The 16,081-nt window shown below is 43.1% G+C and overlaps 1 protein-coding gene across 1 annotated transcript in view; it reads right to left on the bottom strand.

Annotated features, from left to right (window-relative positions):
• Positions 1-14,431, bottom strand: part of LOC129830087 (extracellular sulfatase Sulf-2-like) — a 185,617-nt gene extending 171,186 nt beyond the window's left edge. Inside the window, exon 1 of the mRNA XM_055892297.1 lies at positions 13,951-14,431. The gene's annotated coding sequence lies outside the window, so the exon portion shown is untranslated. The remainder of the gene's footprint in view (positions 1-13,950) is intronic.
• Positions 14,432-16,081: the final 1,650 nt, after the last annotated feature.

Below are 16,081 nucleotides of genomic sequence, written 5' to 3'. Positions count from 1 at the left end.
ATATATATATATATATATATATAGTTGGTGATTTATATAGAATTCAAGGCACACTTAAACAGCATTGCTACCACAGCATTCTGCAGTGATACGCAATCCTATCTGGTTTGCGCTTACAGGGTTTATCATTTGTTTTTCACCAGGCCAACGACAATGACCTAACACACCTCCAGGCTGTGTAAGGGCTATTTGACCAAGAAGGAGAGTGATGGAGTGCTGCATCAGATGTCCTGGCCTCCACAATCACGCAAACTCAACCCAATTGAAATGGTTTGGAATGAGTTGGACCGCAGGGGGAAGGAAAAGCAGCCAACAAGTGTTCAGCATATGTGGGAACTCCTTTAAGACTGTTGGAAAAGCATTCCAGGTAAAACTGGTTGAGAGAATGCCAAGAGTGTGCAAAGCTGTCATCAAGGCAAAGGGTGGCTACTTTGAAGAATCTATTTGGATTTGTTTAACACTTTTTTGCTTACTACATGATTCCATATGTGTTATTTCATACTGTTGATGTTGTCACTATTATTCCACAATGTAGAGGATAGTACAAATAAATAAAACCATGCAATAAATAGGTGTGTCCAAACTCCATTCCTTTACTTTTTATATTTGTGTCTATTGTAGTATATTGTTAGATATTACTGCACTGTTGGAGCTAGGAATACAAGCATTTCGCTACACGGCAATAACAATGGCTAAATATGTGTATGCAACCAATACAATTTCATTTGATTTGTGAATTGAATTCCACCACGGTAGCTCAACATACTCACTTTAAATTCAATAACAGACAATATAGATTTTATCCAGTTGCGTTGACACACGTGGACAAAGAAAATCGAATGAAAATTGAGAAGGCAGGGGATCAACCCAGATGCAAGTCAGTGATCGATGAAGAGGTGGTGTAACATGAACAAGATTAAATGGATCAGAGGATGATCATCAACCCATGAGCAGACTGTACGAGCCATGCTGGGTGTTTATCCATGTTTGTTCACGTTATGTATGATTTGCGAGTGTGTGTGTGTGTATCTTTGTGCACACCTGCATGTATGTGTGTATACTGTATGTTTGAGTTTGATCGTGTGCGTCAGTTTATCAATGTGTATCTGTGTGCGCACCAGTGCATGTTTGCTGGGCCTCAACACAAAGAGATAATGTGAATAATAGTGATGTGCGGGTTGACTCATAGCCTGCAGTCTAGGGTTATTGTGTGGCTGAAGGGCGGGCGAGTGGCTTTAAAAAATGTATAAATGTATAATATTGTGCAATTTATATAGGGTACATAGAGTATTTTCTTTCATTTTTTTGTAGGCTATCTGGTATTAGTGCGTAAACCTAAGCTTTAGGGCTTACCTGTAGGCCAAATAGCATACAAAGCCAATCACCAAATAATGCTTTGGGGAAAGGGCAGAAAAGTTTACGTCAATCCACTGAGGCAAAAAGGACATTGTCACGACTTCCACCGAAGTGGTCGGCGGTCGGTGTCACTGGTCTTCTAGCCATCGTCGATCCACTTTTCATTTTCCATTTGTTTTGTCTTGTTTTCCTACACACCTGGTTTTCATTTCCCTCATTAATTGTTGTGTATTTAACCCTCTGTTCCCCCCCATGTCTTTGTGTGGAATTATTTGTTGTAAGTGCTTGTGCACATGTTTACTGGTGCGCGTCGGGTTTTGTACCTATGTTGGTTATTTCTTTATGCCGTTGGTTTTGCAATTAAACTACTCCGGCTATTACCTAGTTCCGTTCTCCTTCGTCTGACTTCGCTGCCACCAGTTACGCACCCCTTACAGACATTGTTGAAGTTGAATTCAATAAGAGAAAAGCTGCGAAAGGAGAGTTGAAAATAAAGAGAAGGGAGGGCAAGAAAAGTAATGTTAGGAAAATATTTGTTGAAGTGGTAAAAGAGGATGATAGTTGTGGCAGCTATGTTATGGAAGATGATTGTGAAGCGCTACACAAATTAGACAGTCACAAGACGGGACTTCAAATAGTGAGGGGCCAGAAGGATTACCAGAACGTGTGCTCCGGGCATGTGCTGACCAACTGGCAGGTGTCTTCACTGACATTTTCAACATGTCCCTGATTGAGTCTGTAATACCAACATGATTCAAGCAGACCACCATAGTCCCTGTGCCCAAGAAGGCAACCTGCCTAAATGACTACAAACCCGTAGCACTCACGTCCGTAGCCATGAAGTGCTTTGAAAGGCTGCTAATGGCTCACATCAACACCATTATCCCAGAAACCCTAGACCCACTCCAATTTGCATACCGCCCAAACAGATCCACAGATGATGCAATGTCTATTGCACTCCACACTGCCCTTTCCCACCTGGATAAAAGGAACACCTATGTGAGAATGCTATTCATTGACTACAGCTCAGCTTTCAACACCATAGTACCCTCAAAGCTCATCCCTAAGCTAAGGATCCTGGGAATAAACACCTCCCTCTGTAACTGGATCCTGGACTTCCTGACGGGCCACCCCCAGGTGGTGAGGGTAGGTAGCAACACATCTGCCACGCTGATCCTCAACACTGGAGCCCCCCAGGGGTGCGTGCTCAGTCCCCTCCTGTACTTTCTGTTCACCCACGACTGCATGGCCAGGCACGACTCCAACACCATCATTAAGTTTACAGACGACACAACAGTGGTAGGCCTGATCACCGACAACAACGAGACAGCCTATAGGGAGGAGTTCAGAGACATGGCCGGGTGGTGCCAGAATAACAACCTATCCCTCAACGTAACCAAGACTAAGGAGATGATTGTGGACTACAGGAAAAGGAGGACCGAGCACGCCCCCATTCTCATCGACGGGGGCTGTAGTGGAGCAGGTTGAGAGCTTCAAGTTCCTTGGTGTCCACATCACCAACAAACTAGAATGATCCAAACACACCAAGACAGTCGTGAAGAGGGCCTGACAAAGCATATTCCCCCTCAGGAAACTAAATAGATTTGGCATGGGTCCTGAGATCCTCAAAAGGTTCTACAGCTGCAACATCGAGAGCATCCTGACTTGTTCCATCACTGCCTGGTACGGCAATTGCACGGCCTCTGACCGCAAGGCACTACAGAGGGTAGAGCTGTAACGGCGGCCTTCCCTCTCTTCACTAGAAGAGGGGCTGAAACAGGGATCGGACCAACACGCAGCGTAGTCAGTGCTCAACATGTTTAATTAACAACAACTACTGTGAACACTAAACAAATACAAAATAACAAAAGTGGCAAACCGATACAGACCTATCTGGTGCAGAATACAAACTCAGAGACAGGAAACAACCACCCACAATCCCCAACACAAAACAAGCCACCTATATATGATTCTCAATCAGGGACAACGATTGACAGCTGTCTCTGATTGAGAACCATATTAGGCTGGACACAGAAACAGACAAACTAGACACACAACATAGAATTCCCACCAAGCTCACGTCCTGACTAACACTAAACAAGCAAAACACATAAGAACTATGGTCAGGACGTGACAAGAGCGAACTGCCCAGTACATCACTGGGGCTAAGCTGTCTGCCATCCAGGACCTCTAAACCAGGCGGTGTCAGAGGAAGGCCCTAAAAATTGTCAAAGACCACAGCCACCCCAGTCATAGACTATTCTCTCTACTACCGCATGGCAAGTGGTACCGGAGTGCCAAGTCTCGGACAAAAAGGCTTCTCAACAGTTTTTACCCCCAAGCCATAAGACTCCTGAGCAGGTAATCAAATGGCTACCCGGACTATTTGCACTGTGTGCCCCATACCCCCCCTCCCCCCCATCTTCATGTACATACTACCTCAATCAGCCCCACTAGCCGGTGTCTGTATGTAGCCTCGCTACTTTTATAGCCTCGCTACTGTATATAGCCTTGTTACTGTTATTCTTCCCTGTCTTTTTACTGTTGTTTTTATTTCTTTACTTACCTATTGTTCACCTAATACCTTTTTGCACTATTGGTTAGAGCCTGTAAGTAACATTTCACTGTAAGGTCTACACCTGTTGTATTCGGCGCACGTGACAAATACACTTTGATTTGATTTGATGGCACGTCAAGGGAACTGCAGCCTACTGTTTTGAGTTAAATGGAAAGTGAAATCTGGACCCTGACTGTAGGTCTACAACCTCTCACATAACCTTAATAATAGCTCCTGCATAATTAAGCATTTCTTGCAGTAAAATTATACACCAAACGTAAGTCAAATTTGGACTTGGGAACAGGAGTGGAGAAATATTATGTATTTGTTTCTGCATCTTGAGAGAATGCAATGCTCAGTTAAATACCATCTGTAGAGGTGCGGTCTTCATCATAAAAGCATCATAAAAGCTGATAGTATTTCAACCACATGAAATATGCATCGAAGCCGAACTGACATCTTATCAGAAACACATTGGGTCGTTTTCACAGCTGTCTTTGTCCTTACAACTGGTCACACTGATGTCATTTAGACATTTTGCTTCATTGTATTTTCTCCCCAGTCCCTAAACCTCTTTGCTCCGTGAAAGATGACAGAGAAACCTTACAGATGTCAACTAGATTGAAGCATTCATTCTGTCGATCTCTTACATTATTCTGTTGACCAGGGCGATCTATTACATTATTCTGTTGACCAGGGCGATCTATTACATTATTCTGTTGACCAGGGCAATCTATTACATTATTCTGTTGACCAGGGCGATCTATTACATTATTCTGTTGACCAGGGCGATCTATTACATTATTATGTTGACCAGGGCGATCTATTACATTATTCTGTTGACCAGGGGGATCTATTACATTATTCTGTTGACCAGGGCGATCTATTACATTATTCTGTTGACCAGGGCGATCTATTACATTATTCTGTTGACCAGGGCGATCTATTACATTATTCTGTTGACCAGGGCGATCTATTACATTATTCTGTTGACCAGGGCGATCTATTACATTATTCTGTTGACCAGGGGATTGTTTAGTCTTCTAGGGCATCATATAATGACAGACCAGAAGCTGCATGTATCTAATTATAGACAAGTTGACTAACAAATAGCCTACCAAAATGTCGGGAATTATAAGCAGAAACATATCTAAATCAGGCAGACAAAAAAAGTCCTGCAACCCCTGTCAAAAAAATCATTCTTCAGTCATTGACTGTAGCTTAAAGCACATTGTCTATATTTGCGAGTTAGGGTTGGGTCCGGGCCGCAGATTTTCACATCTAGTTGGGCGGTTGCGGATGGGTTATTAGCAATCCGGGCGGGTGCAGGTGAACAAACTGCTTACACGCACCACTAGTGCCTAAGACGTGAACATCACCCACCCCACTAAAGAATGGCTGCTGAGTGAAGAGGGCCTCTCCCTGAAGTAGCCCCTAGACCCCACCCCCCCACCGCTCCCCGTGACTGTCTAGTTGAAACACATGCGCTCCACTGAGTTCACACACAATCCCACACAAACACACCCAGACATCCACATTCTGGAAGCCCTTATAGTAGATACAAGCCTACAGTCATACACAGTATTGCCTTAAGCAAATAATGCATGCAGAAACTTTATCTGATGCTTTATGAATGCTTTGTGCACAGAGCCATGCTATTTCCTCTCGTATTCAAATGCAGTCTCTGGATGCTTCATGTTAGTTGAGTAAGCTATCTGATGTAGCAATGCAGAGTACACTGAAGCCACTGGAGCAGCAAGTGGAACAAAGCAGACAGTCACAAGCTGGTGAATAACAGGAAAACTATAGACAAAGAGAGTCAGAGAGGACAAATACCAACTTACTGGTAAAATAGTGTTGTCAATGTTGTTATGCTCTAATTGCTCTTTGATGTGGGAAGCAGGTGGCGGGTGTAGGCAGATTCATGGAGCTTGAACAGAAAAGTGCACAGCGTGCATGTTTGTGCGTGGATGTGTGCGAGCGCACGTGTGTGTTGCTATATTGTGCATACATCAGCTGCGTCTGTGGATCAGTAAACCCTCATGCCACACCAAACTTCTCACAATGTAATGGGTTCAAAGGTTAAACACTTGTCATAGAGGAAGCAACCTTGGGTCCGAGACTGATGACAAGCCGTCTTTCCACTTGACTGGTTTATTCTCTGGAAATATAATGGAGCCTTTAGAGAAATAGAGAAATCTAGGACTTTTTTATTTTCACTGTAGGACTCTTATATTACATATTACATTATGATATATCATGTTGTTTGAATTAACATACTATAACCAGTCATACTGTAATCCTGGACTGCTAACTATGTTTGGTTTCTCACCCTACAGAACTGAGACTTGCCTTCTTCTGTGTTCACTATCAACATTCAAACCTTATCAGTGTTAAATGGCCATGGCTTTTTGTGTTTTGTGGTTGACCAAGGCCGATCAACGCCCTTCCCACCATAACACAAAGACTCCTTCTTTTTGTTTTAATAAAACGTTATTGCAGATTTTCCATGCTTTAGAGCTGGCTGTGCCTCATAAGTAAATGTCACATGCACGCACACACACTAACCCACACTCAGTTCCTTCCTCTCTCTTTCTCTCTGTTCCTCTCCTCAGCCTCATGAGTGTCGAGGTGTATTGCTCTGGCTGGGCCTTACATCTAAAACATCCTCATGGCCAGACTAATATTATCAGAGCGCAACACCCGAAACCAGCGTTAGGGAGACAGGAGCACTGGACCATCATCTTGGTAGGGAAGCATTGATGGAAAGAAACCAGGCCATCATTGGCTAGGAAAATACAAAATAAATCTTGAATGTTTCAATGCTCTATTTAATGAATGGAAACATATCGAATAAGAAATCCCTAACTTCACTGGACCTGTTTGACTGAATGTAACTTTCCATACAGGAAAGCACATGGAGAACAATCCTACCCATACACTAGACATAAGGAAATGAAGTGAGGGAGAAGTGCTGTTGAGTGGTTGTGCTGCGGTGACCACAGACGGCCAGAGCAGAGCATCAGTATGTGACTGACTGAACAGACAGGTGCAGCCAGATGTTGAAAGAGTTGGGTTCCGTGCATGTTTGCATTCCAGCGGCTGAGGTAAACCTCGGAGCCCGTGCCACTCACCCTGCTGGCCTCATCTGCCCATGTATCTGTGTGAATCTAGAAACCCAGTGTAAATAGACAGAGCAAACACAACTTGAGCCAACCTGGGCCATCCTGAGCAAAAGTTGTCAGACTTCCAAAGTCAACACAGAACACAGTCGACTAAACATCGGAAACAAGGCAATAGCAGAAAAGACCGTACAAACACTCCTGTTACTTGGTCCTTTTGTCACCGAAGTCATAAATAAAAATAATAGAAATCATATTTCTTTCTATTTACTTTGAAAAAAATGTATTTTCTGACTTTTACACTGGAACCTCTAAAGCAGTCATTTTATTCTACAATGCACCTTAGAGGCTGCTGCCCTATGTACATTGTCATGGAACACTGGTCACTATAAATGTTTACATACTGTTTTACCCCCTTCATGTGTATATACATTATTCTAGTCAAAGCCTATTCTATGAATCTATTTCTGTACATATACTATTCAGATATATTAGATATTCAATCCATATACCGTCCATATTGTCTATAAATCCCATCACATATACACAAAACAAAAATATAAACGCAACATGTAAAGTGTTGGTCCCATGTTTCATGAGCTGGAATAAAGATCCCAGAAATGTTCCATATGCACAAAAAGCTTATCTCTCTCAAATTTTGTGCACAAATTTGTTTAGATCCTTGTTAGTGAGCATTTCTCCTTTCCCAAGATAATCCATCCACATAACAGGTGTGGCATATCAAGAATCTGATTAAACAGCATGATCATTAAACAATAAAAGGCCACTCTAAAATGTGCAGTTTGTCACACAACACACTGCCACAGATATCTCACATTTTGAGGGAGAGTGCAAATGCTTCTGTCGTTTAAGAGAATTTACCAGTACGCCCAACCGGTCTCACAACCGCAGACCACAAACGTACGTGTATGTTGTCGTGTGGGTGTGCAGTTTGCTGATCAACGTTGTGAACAGAGTGCCCAATGGTGGTGGTGGGGTTATGGTATGGGCAGGCATGAGCTATGGACAACGAACACAATTGCATTTTATCAATGACCATTTGAATGCACAGAGATACCGTGATGTGATCCTGACGCCCATTCATCCACCTCCATCACCTCATGTTCAGTATGATAATGCACGGCCCCATGTCGCAAGGATCTGTACATAATTCCAGGAATCTAAAAAAAAAATCCAGTTCTTCCACGGCCTGTATTCTCACCAGACATGTCACTCATTGAGCATGTTTGGGATGCTCTGGATCGACCACGTACGGCAGCGTGTTCCAGTTCCCGCTAATATCCATCAACTTTGGACAGCCGTTGAAGAGGAGTGGGACAACATTCCACAGGCCACAGTCTACAGCCTGATCAACTCCATGTCAAGGAGATGTGTTGTGCTACATGAGGAAAACGGTGGTCACACCAGATACTGACTGGTTTTCAGATTCACGCGCCTAATAGTGAATAATAGTGAAGACATCAAAACTATGACATAACACATATGGAATCATGTAGTAACCAAAAACGTGTAAAACAAATCAAAATATATTTTATACTTGCGATTGTTCAAAATAGCCACCTTTGGCCTTGATGACAGCTTTGTACACTCTTGGCATTCTCTCAACCAGCTTCATGAGGAATGCTTTTCAACGGTCTTAAAGAAGTTCCCACATGCTGAGCACTTGTTGGCTACTTTTCCTTCACTCTGCGGTGCAATTCATCCCAAACCATTTCAATTGGGTTGAGGTTGGGTGATTTTGGAGGCCAGGTCATCAGATGCAGCACTCCATCACTCTCCTTCTTGGTTAAATAGCCCTGACACAGCCTGGAGGTGTGTTAGGTCATTGTCCTGTTGAAAAACAAATGATAGTCCCACTAAGCGCAAACCAGATGGGATGGCATATGGCTTGAGAATGCTGTGGTAGCCATGATGGTTAAGTGTGCCTTGAATTCTAAATAAATTACAGACAGTGTCACCAGCAAAGCACACCATCACACCTCCTCCTCCATGCTTCACGGTGGGAACCACACATGCAGAGATAATCCAATCACCAACTCCGCGTCTCACAAAGACATGGCGGTTGGAACCAAAAATCTCAAATTTTGACTTATCAGACCAAAAGACAGATTTCCACCAGTATAATGTCCATTGCTCGTGTTTCTTGGCCCAAGCAAGACTCTTATTCTTATTGGTGTCATTTATTAGTGGTTTCTTTGCAGCAATTCGACCATGAAGGGCTAATTCACGCAGTCTCCTCTGAACAGTTGATGTTGAGATGTGTCTGTTACTTGAACTCTGAGAAGTATTTATTTGGGCTGCAGTCTGAAGTGCAGTTAACTCTAATAAACTTATCCTCTGCAGCAGAGGTAACTCTGGGTCTTCCTTTCCTGTGGCGGTCCTCATGCGAGCCAGTTTCATCATAGCGCTTGATGGTTTTTGTGACTGCACTTGAAGAAACTGTCACGTTCTGACCATAGTTCTTGTGTGTTTGTCTTGTTTTAGTGTTGGTCAGGACGTGAGCTGGGTGGGCATTCTATGTTGTGTGTCTAGTTTGTCTGTTTCTATGTTTGACCTAATATGGTTCTCAAACAGAGGCAGGTGTTTGTGTTGTCTCTGATTGGGAATCATATATAGGTGGCTTGTTTTGTGTTGGGGTTGTGGGTGGTTGTTTCCTGTCTTTGTGTTTCTCTGCACCAGATAGGGCTGTATCGGTTTGACACATTTGTTATTTTGTATCGTGTTAAGTGTTCACTGTTTATCGTTTTATTAAACATGTTGAGCACTGGCTACGCTGCGTGTTGGTCCGATCCCTGTTACACCCTCTCTTCTCGTGAAGAGAGGGAAGGCTGCCGTTACAGAAACTTTCAACGTTCTTGACATTTTCTAGATTGACTGACCTTCATGTCTTAAAGTAATGATGGACTGTCGTTTCTATTTGCTTACTTGAGCTGTTCTTGCCATAACATAGACTTGGTCTTATACCAAATAGGGCTATCTTCTGTATACCCCCCTTACCTTGTCACAACACAACTGACTGGCTCAAACGCATTGAGGAAAGAAATTCAACAAATAAACTTTTAGCAAGGCACACCTGTTAATTGAAATGCATTCCAGGTAACTACCTCATGAAGCTGGTTGAGAGAATGCCAAGAGTGTGCAATCTGTCATCAAGGCAAAGGGTGGTCAATCTAAAATATAACATTTATTTGGATTTGTTTAACACTTTTTTGCTTATTACATGATTCCATATGTGTTATTTCATAGTTTTGATGTCTTCACTATTCGTCTACCATGTAGAAAATAGTAAAAATAAAGAAAAACCCTTGAATGAGGCAGTGTGTCCAAACTTTTGGCTGGTACTGTATATATATTTTGGGGTCCCTTAGAAATTCTTATTTTTGAAAAGCATTTTTTGTCCATTAAAATAACATAAATTTGATCAGAAATACAGAGCAGACGTAGTTAATGTTGTAAATGACTTTTGTAGCTGGAAATGGCTGATTCTTAATGGAATATCAACATAGACCATTAATAGCATAGCCTTCATTTCTCAGAACAAGAATAGACTGACTAGTTACAGAAGAAAGTTCTTTGTTTCTGGACATTTTGAGTCTGTAATTGAACCCACAAATGCTGATGCTCCAGATACTCAACTAAAGAAGGCCAGTTTCATTGCTTCTTTAATCAGAACAACAGTTTTCAGCCGTGCTAACATAATTGCGAAAGGGTTTTCTAATGATCAATTAGCCTTTTAAAATTATAAACTTGGACTAGCTAACACAACATGCCATTGGAACACAGGAGTGATGGTTGCTGATAATGGGCCTCTGTACGACCTATGTAGATATTCCATAAAATAATCAGCCGTTTCCAGCTACAATAATCATAAACAACATTAACTATGTCTGCTCTGTATTTCTGATCAATTTGATGTTATTTAAAAAAAAAAGTGCTTTTCTTTCAAAAACATGGACATTTCTTAGTGACCCCAAACACACACACACACACACACACACACACACACACACACACACACACACACACACACACACACACACACACACACACACACACACTGTACATACATACAGTACATTCAGAAAGTATTCAACCCCTTTGAATTTTTCCACATTTTGTTACCTTACAGCCTTATTCTAAAATGTATTACATTTCATTTTTACGCAATCTACACACAATACCCTATAATGACAAAACGAAAACAGGTTTTTCAAAATTTTACAAAACAGAAAAAGTTTAAAAGTATTCAGACCTTTAAAAAATGTTGCTTAGGTGCATCCTGTTTCAATTTGTATTTATTATGGATCCCCATTAGCTGCTGCTAACGGCAGCAGCTACTCTTTCTGGGGTCTAGCAGAATTAAGGTAGTTTATACAATTTTAAAAACATTACAATACATTCACAGATTTCACAGATTTCCATTGATCATCCTTGAGATGTTTCTACAACTTGATTGGAGTCCACCTGTGGTAAATTCAATTGATTGGACACGATTTTGAAAGGCACACACCTGTCTATATAAAGGTTCCAATGTTAACAGTGCATGTCAGAGCAAAAATCAAGCCATGAGGTCGAAGGAATTGTCCATAGAGCTCCGAGACAGGATTGTGTCGAGGCAGAACTCTGGGGAAGGGTACCAAAAAATGTCTGCAGCATTGAAGATCCCCAAGAACACAGTGGCCTCCATCATTCTTAAATAGAAGACGTTTGGACCACCAAGACTCTTCCTAGAGCTGGCCGCCCAAACTGAGCAATCGGGGAGAAGGGCCTTGGTCAGGGATTTGACCAAGAACCCAATGTCACACTGACAGACCTCCAGAGTTCCTCTGTGGAGATGGGAGAACCTTCCAGAAGGCCAAACATCTCTGCAGCACTCCACCAATCAGGCCTTCATGGTAGAGTGTCCAGATGGAATCCACTCCTCAGTAAAGTTTGCCAAAAGACACCTAAAGACTCTCGGACCATCAAAAACAGATTCTGTGGCCTGATGAAACCAATATTGAACTCTTTGGCCTTAATGCCAAGCGCCACGTCTGGAGAAAACCTGGCAACATTTATTCGGTGAAGCATGATGGTGGCAGCATCATGCTGTGGGGATGTTTTTCAGCGGCAGGGACTGGGAGACTAGTCAGGTTTGAGGAAAAGATGAACGGAGCAAAGTACAGAGATATCTTGATGAAAACCTGCTCCAGAGAGCTCAGCACCTCAGACTGGGGCGAAGGTTCAACTTCCAACAGGACAACGACCCTAAGCACACAGCCAAGACAACGTAGGAGTGGCTTCGGGACAAGTCTCTGAATGTCCTTGAGTGGCCCAGCCAGAGCCCAGACTTGAACTTGATCAAACATCTCTGAGACCTGAAAATAACTGTGCAGTGACACGCCCCATCCAACCTGATAGAGCTTGAGAGGATCTGCAGAGAATAATGGGAGAAACTCCCCAAAGACAGGTGATCCAAGCTTGTAGCGTCACACCCAAAAAGATTTGAGGCTGTAATTGCGGCCACAGGTGCTTCAATAAAGTACTGAGTAAAAGGTCTGAATACTTATGTAAATGTGATATTTCAGGTTTAGAAATTTTAGCAAATGTACTACAAATAAAAATTGAAATATCACATTTACTGAGTAAAAGGTCTGAATACTTGTGTAAATGTGACATCAGTTTTTTTTTTCTAATACATTTGCTAAAATACATTTTAAAAAACAGTTTTTCCTTTTCATTTTGGGTATTGTGTGTAGATTGATGAGGGAAAAAAGATGTAATACAGTTTAGAATAAGGCTGTAATGTAACAAAATGTGGTAAAAGGGCATTCCGAAATGCACTTTATATCCTACAGTGACATACTAATGAAAACGCTATTGTTATTTGAAATACAGTAAAAATAGTATTCATTTTACCAAGGTCTTCATAAACACAACCAAATGATTATTTTTGCAAAAACATATATGACATTTAATAATTACACTGTTAGATGAAAATTGCAGTCAGAATGAAGCTTGAAGGGGGGTCTGTCGAGGCCCAGCGGTTCTCGTGGTAACAGATATATAGACAAGATGACAGTGGGGAAAGATGGAAAGAGTTTGTGTCAAAGGGCAGTAGGCTGGCTTCGAACCCCCCCCCCCCCCCCCCCCCCCAGGCAATTACAAATCATATTTCCATGCCTTTTCAACAGTGGGATGAAACCAAAACAATAAAATTAGGCACTTCACAATCCCATACTGTTCCAAGTGGAAAGTATCTCCACTTTATCAAAGTTCCCGTTTGAAAAACAATGATTTATATGCTTTCAACTATCCAAGTAACATTAACAGTGTTCCTCTATCACAGCCCATTGCAGAGTTGCTCAACAGGGAACCAGTACCTGATACATATAGTGAGTGACAGCTCAAGTCTGTCCAACAGCCCAACACTACCTCCCCTTCCTTTCTTTTCTCTTCCCGTGTCTCTCTCACTCCTTCCCGGTGGCTGTAGGCTACAGGCAGGGGAACAGGGTGTAACACCGTCCCTCCCTTTCCCCTAGTAACACTGCTCCTAGTCAGCAAATGCAAGCTCCCACGTGCTCATCAGCAAGGTAGCAAAGAGATGAGCAAAAACTAGAAGAAACTCAACAGGATGCACCTTACCAGAAAATAACTGACAGCATGAAGCACAAACAACCTGGCTCCTTTAAGAGATTCACAAACGGGGGGGGGGGGGGGGGGGGGGGGGGGGGGGGGGGTTAACTGTAGCCATAGAGGGTTAGCTGTGTTGCGCTACACTACCTCCTTAGAATTCCCAGAGCCCAGTTACATCAGCGCAGCCAGCAGGAGCAAGTGCAGAAAAAAGAGAGAGAGAAAGCAAGGAAGAGGGAGAGAGAGAGGCAGCAAAGTGAAAAGTAGGGCAAGCCACTGTACCTCACACAGATGCAGGTCCTGAGCGTGTGTATGTCTGTCAGGGAAGCAGGTGCTGTCCCAGGGTACTGACCCAGTAGAGCTGCTGGAGGAGGGGGCACTGCTCTGGGCTGGGTAATCAGTCACACATCACCATGCACTTCCCATCTCTTGTCTGTCCTCTGTCCTTGTCTGCTCTGTTTTACTCTTACTCTGCTCCTCTCTCTCTCTCTCTCCCTCTCTCTCTTGCTAGCTGCCTGACAGGCTGACTGACCCTCTCAGATGTACGGAGAACGAGAAAAAAACACCAATATAGACACACAGAGAAACGAGGAGGGAAAGGGGAGGGGGAGTTTCAAATTAAGAAAAAAAGAAATCCCTCTCTCCAAAGTTACATTTCTCCCTCTCCCTCTCTAGCTCGCTCACAGAGTTCTCAGTGAACCAACAGCGGTGTGGAGTCGTGGCTGAATCAGGACAGCCCTAGCCATCTGTTGAAACATGCCTGCCTCTTTGCTTTACTCACTCACTCACAGAGCGGGAGAGAGAGAGAAGGGAGGAGGGGGAAGTGAATAGGGAGAGGGCTGTACTGCCTTCCTGTGCCCAATCTGAAAACAGAACACTTTCCCTTGGTGAGGCAGGCGGAGCCAGAGAAATGGAGAGAAGGAGAGAGAGAGAGCAGAGAAACTGAAAAAGATAAGTAGAGAGACATAGGGGGAGGTGGGACAGAGACGGAGACAAAACAAGAGAAAGAAGGAAGTAAATGAATGAGGGAAAAAGGACAAGTTTATAAGTGAGAAGTGGAGTGAGTGGAGGGAGGGAAAGAAAGGGTACAGGAGCACATTTTATGAGAGGTGGGGGTGAAATGGAGAGCTTGGCTCAGATCCTCTGTATTCATGGGTATTCATGTGGCTGGTACGATTTGGGCTTAATGGCCTGTGTAAGCCAATAGAGGACAGAGAGAGGGGAAAGGAGGAACAGGGGTGCAATGTTACACCGTAAAACTATAGCACAGACAGACAGAGATCTGCAATTACTCTCCTACACCAAGGACACATAAACACAAACACTTGTTTCACACACAGATACACAAAACTAAAACATTCAGATACACAGACTGACAAACACACCCAAACACTCCCAGAGGCTATGCAGTAGAAATAAACACAGAAGGGAAATAAATAAACTCAAGAGAAAGTCACACTGAAGATGGGCCAAAAATATTTTCAATTTTGGTAAGCTCCTGGGATATGGCCGAATCTCACTGGTCAGGGATGGCCAGGAGCACCAGATAGTGCTTGTGTGTGTACAAATTAAATTAAATTGTATTTGTCACATGGTAAACTTTACCATGAAACGCTTGCTTACAAGCCCATCCCAACAATGCAGATTAAAAATAATACTAACGGTGTACAAGCAAATGTGTGCGCATCCAAATTTGACCATCCTCTGCAATCCTGTTTGTCAAGTCCTCCCTCTCTCCATTGCTTTCTCTTCCAATCTCGCTCCACTAAAATATTTCTTTACAGGCTCTCCCCATCTGGTCTTTCTGATGGCTGGCCTTTAAGACCCCCTAACTCCTCCCTCCCTCCCTCCCTCCCTCCCTCCCTCCCTCCCTCCCTCCCTCCCTCCCTCCCTCCCTCCCTCCCTCCCTCCCCACCCTGTAAAACTACCATGGGAAAAGTCCTGGCCAGCTGCCTTGACAGACAGGTCTAGCCTAAAGGACATTGCCCTTACTTTATACAGACTAGTGTGTGAGAGGGAAAGAGAGTTTGAGTCAGTATGAATGAGCCTGTCAGTGGCTCTACTGTACTTTGCACTGCCGGTCTCTGTATGACTCTTTGGGTTTCAGGCAGTGCTAAGGCTTGCTGTAGAAAGGAGTGTTCAGTTGTCAGGGGAGGGAAAGAGAACAGAAACACTATGCAATAAGCCAGTTGTAGCAGTAGTTTACAGCCAGCAGCTTGTAGATGAAGGTTAAACACAATGGCGTGGAGATATTTTTTACTGTGCTCAACCTGCTCACAGATACAGTGATATAATAAGTACGAGGAAAGTTAGAGATTATAATGAGAGCACAACGCTACTAACTTTTTAGTTTAACTGACTTCACTCTGGATCCAAAACCTGCAGTTCCTGCCTGCCACCCAATCATCTCCCT

Source organism: Salvelinus fontinalis, chromosome 31 (assembly GCF_029448725.1).
Source record: "Salvelinus fontinalis isolate EN_2023a chromosome 31, ASM2944872v1, whole genome shotgun sequence".
In the NCBI taxonomy this organism is placed as follows: Eukaryota; Metazoa; Chordata; class Actinopteri; order Salmoniformes; family Salmonidae; genus Salvelinus; species Salvelinus fontinalis.
This window is presented reverse-complemented; position numbering and strand designations above follow the sequence as displayed.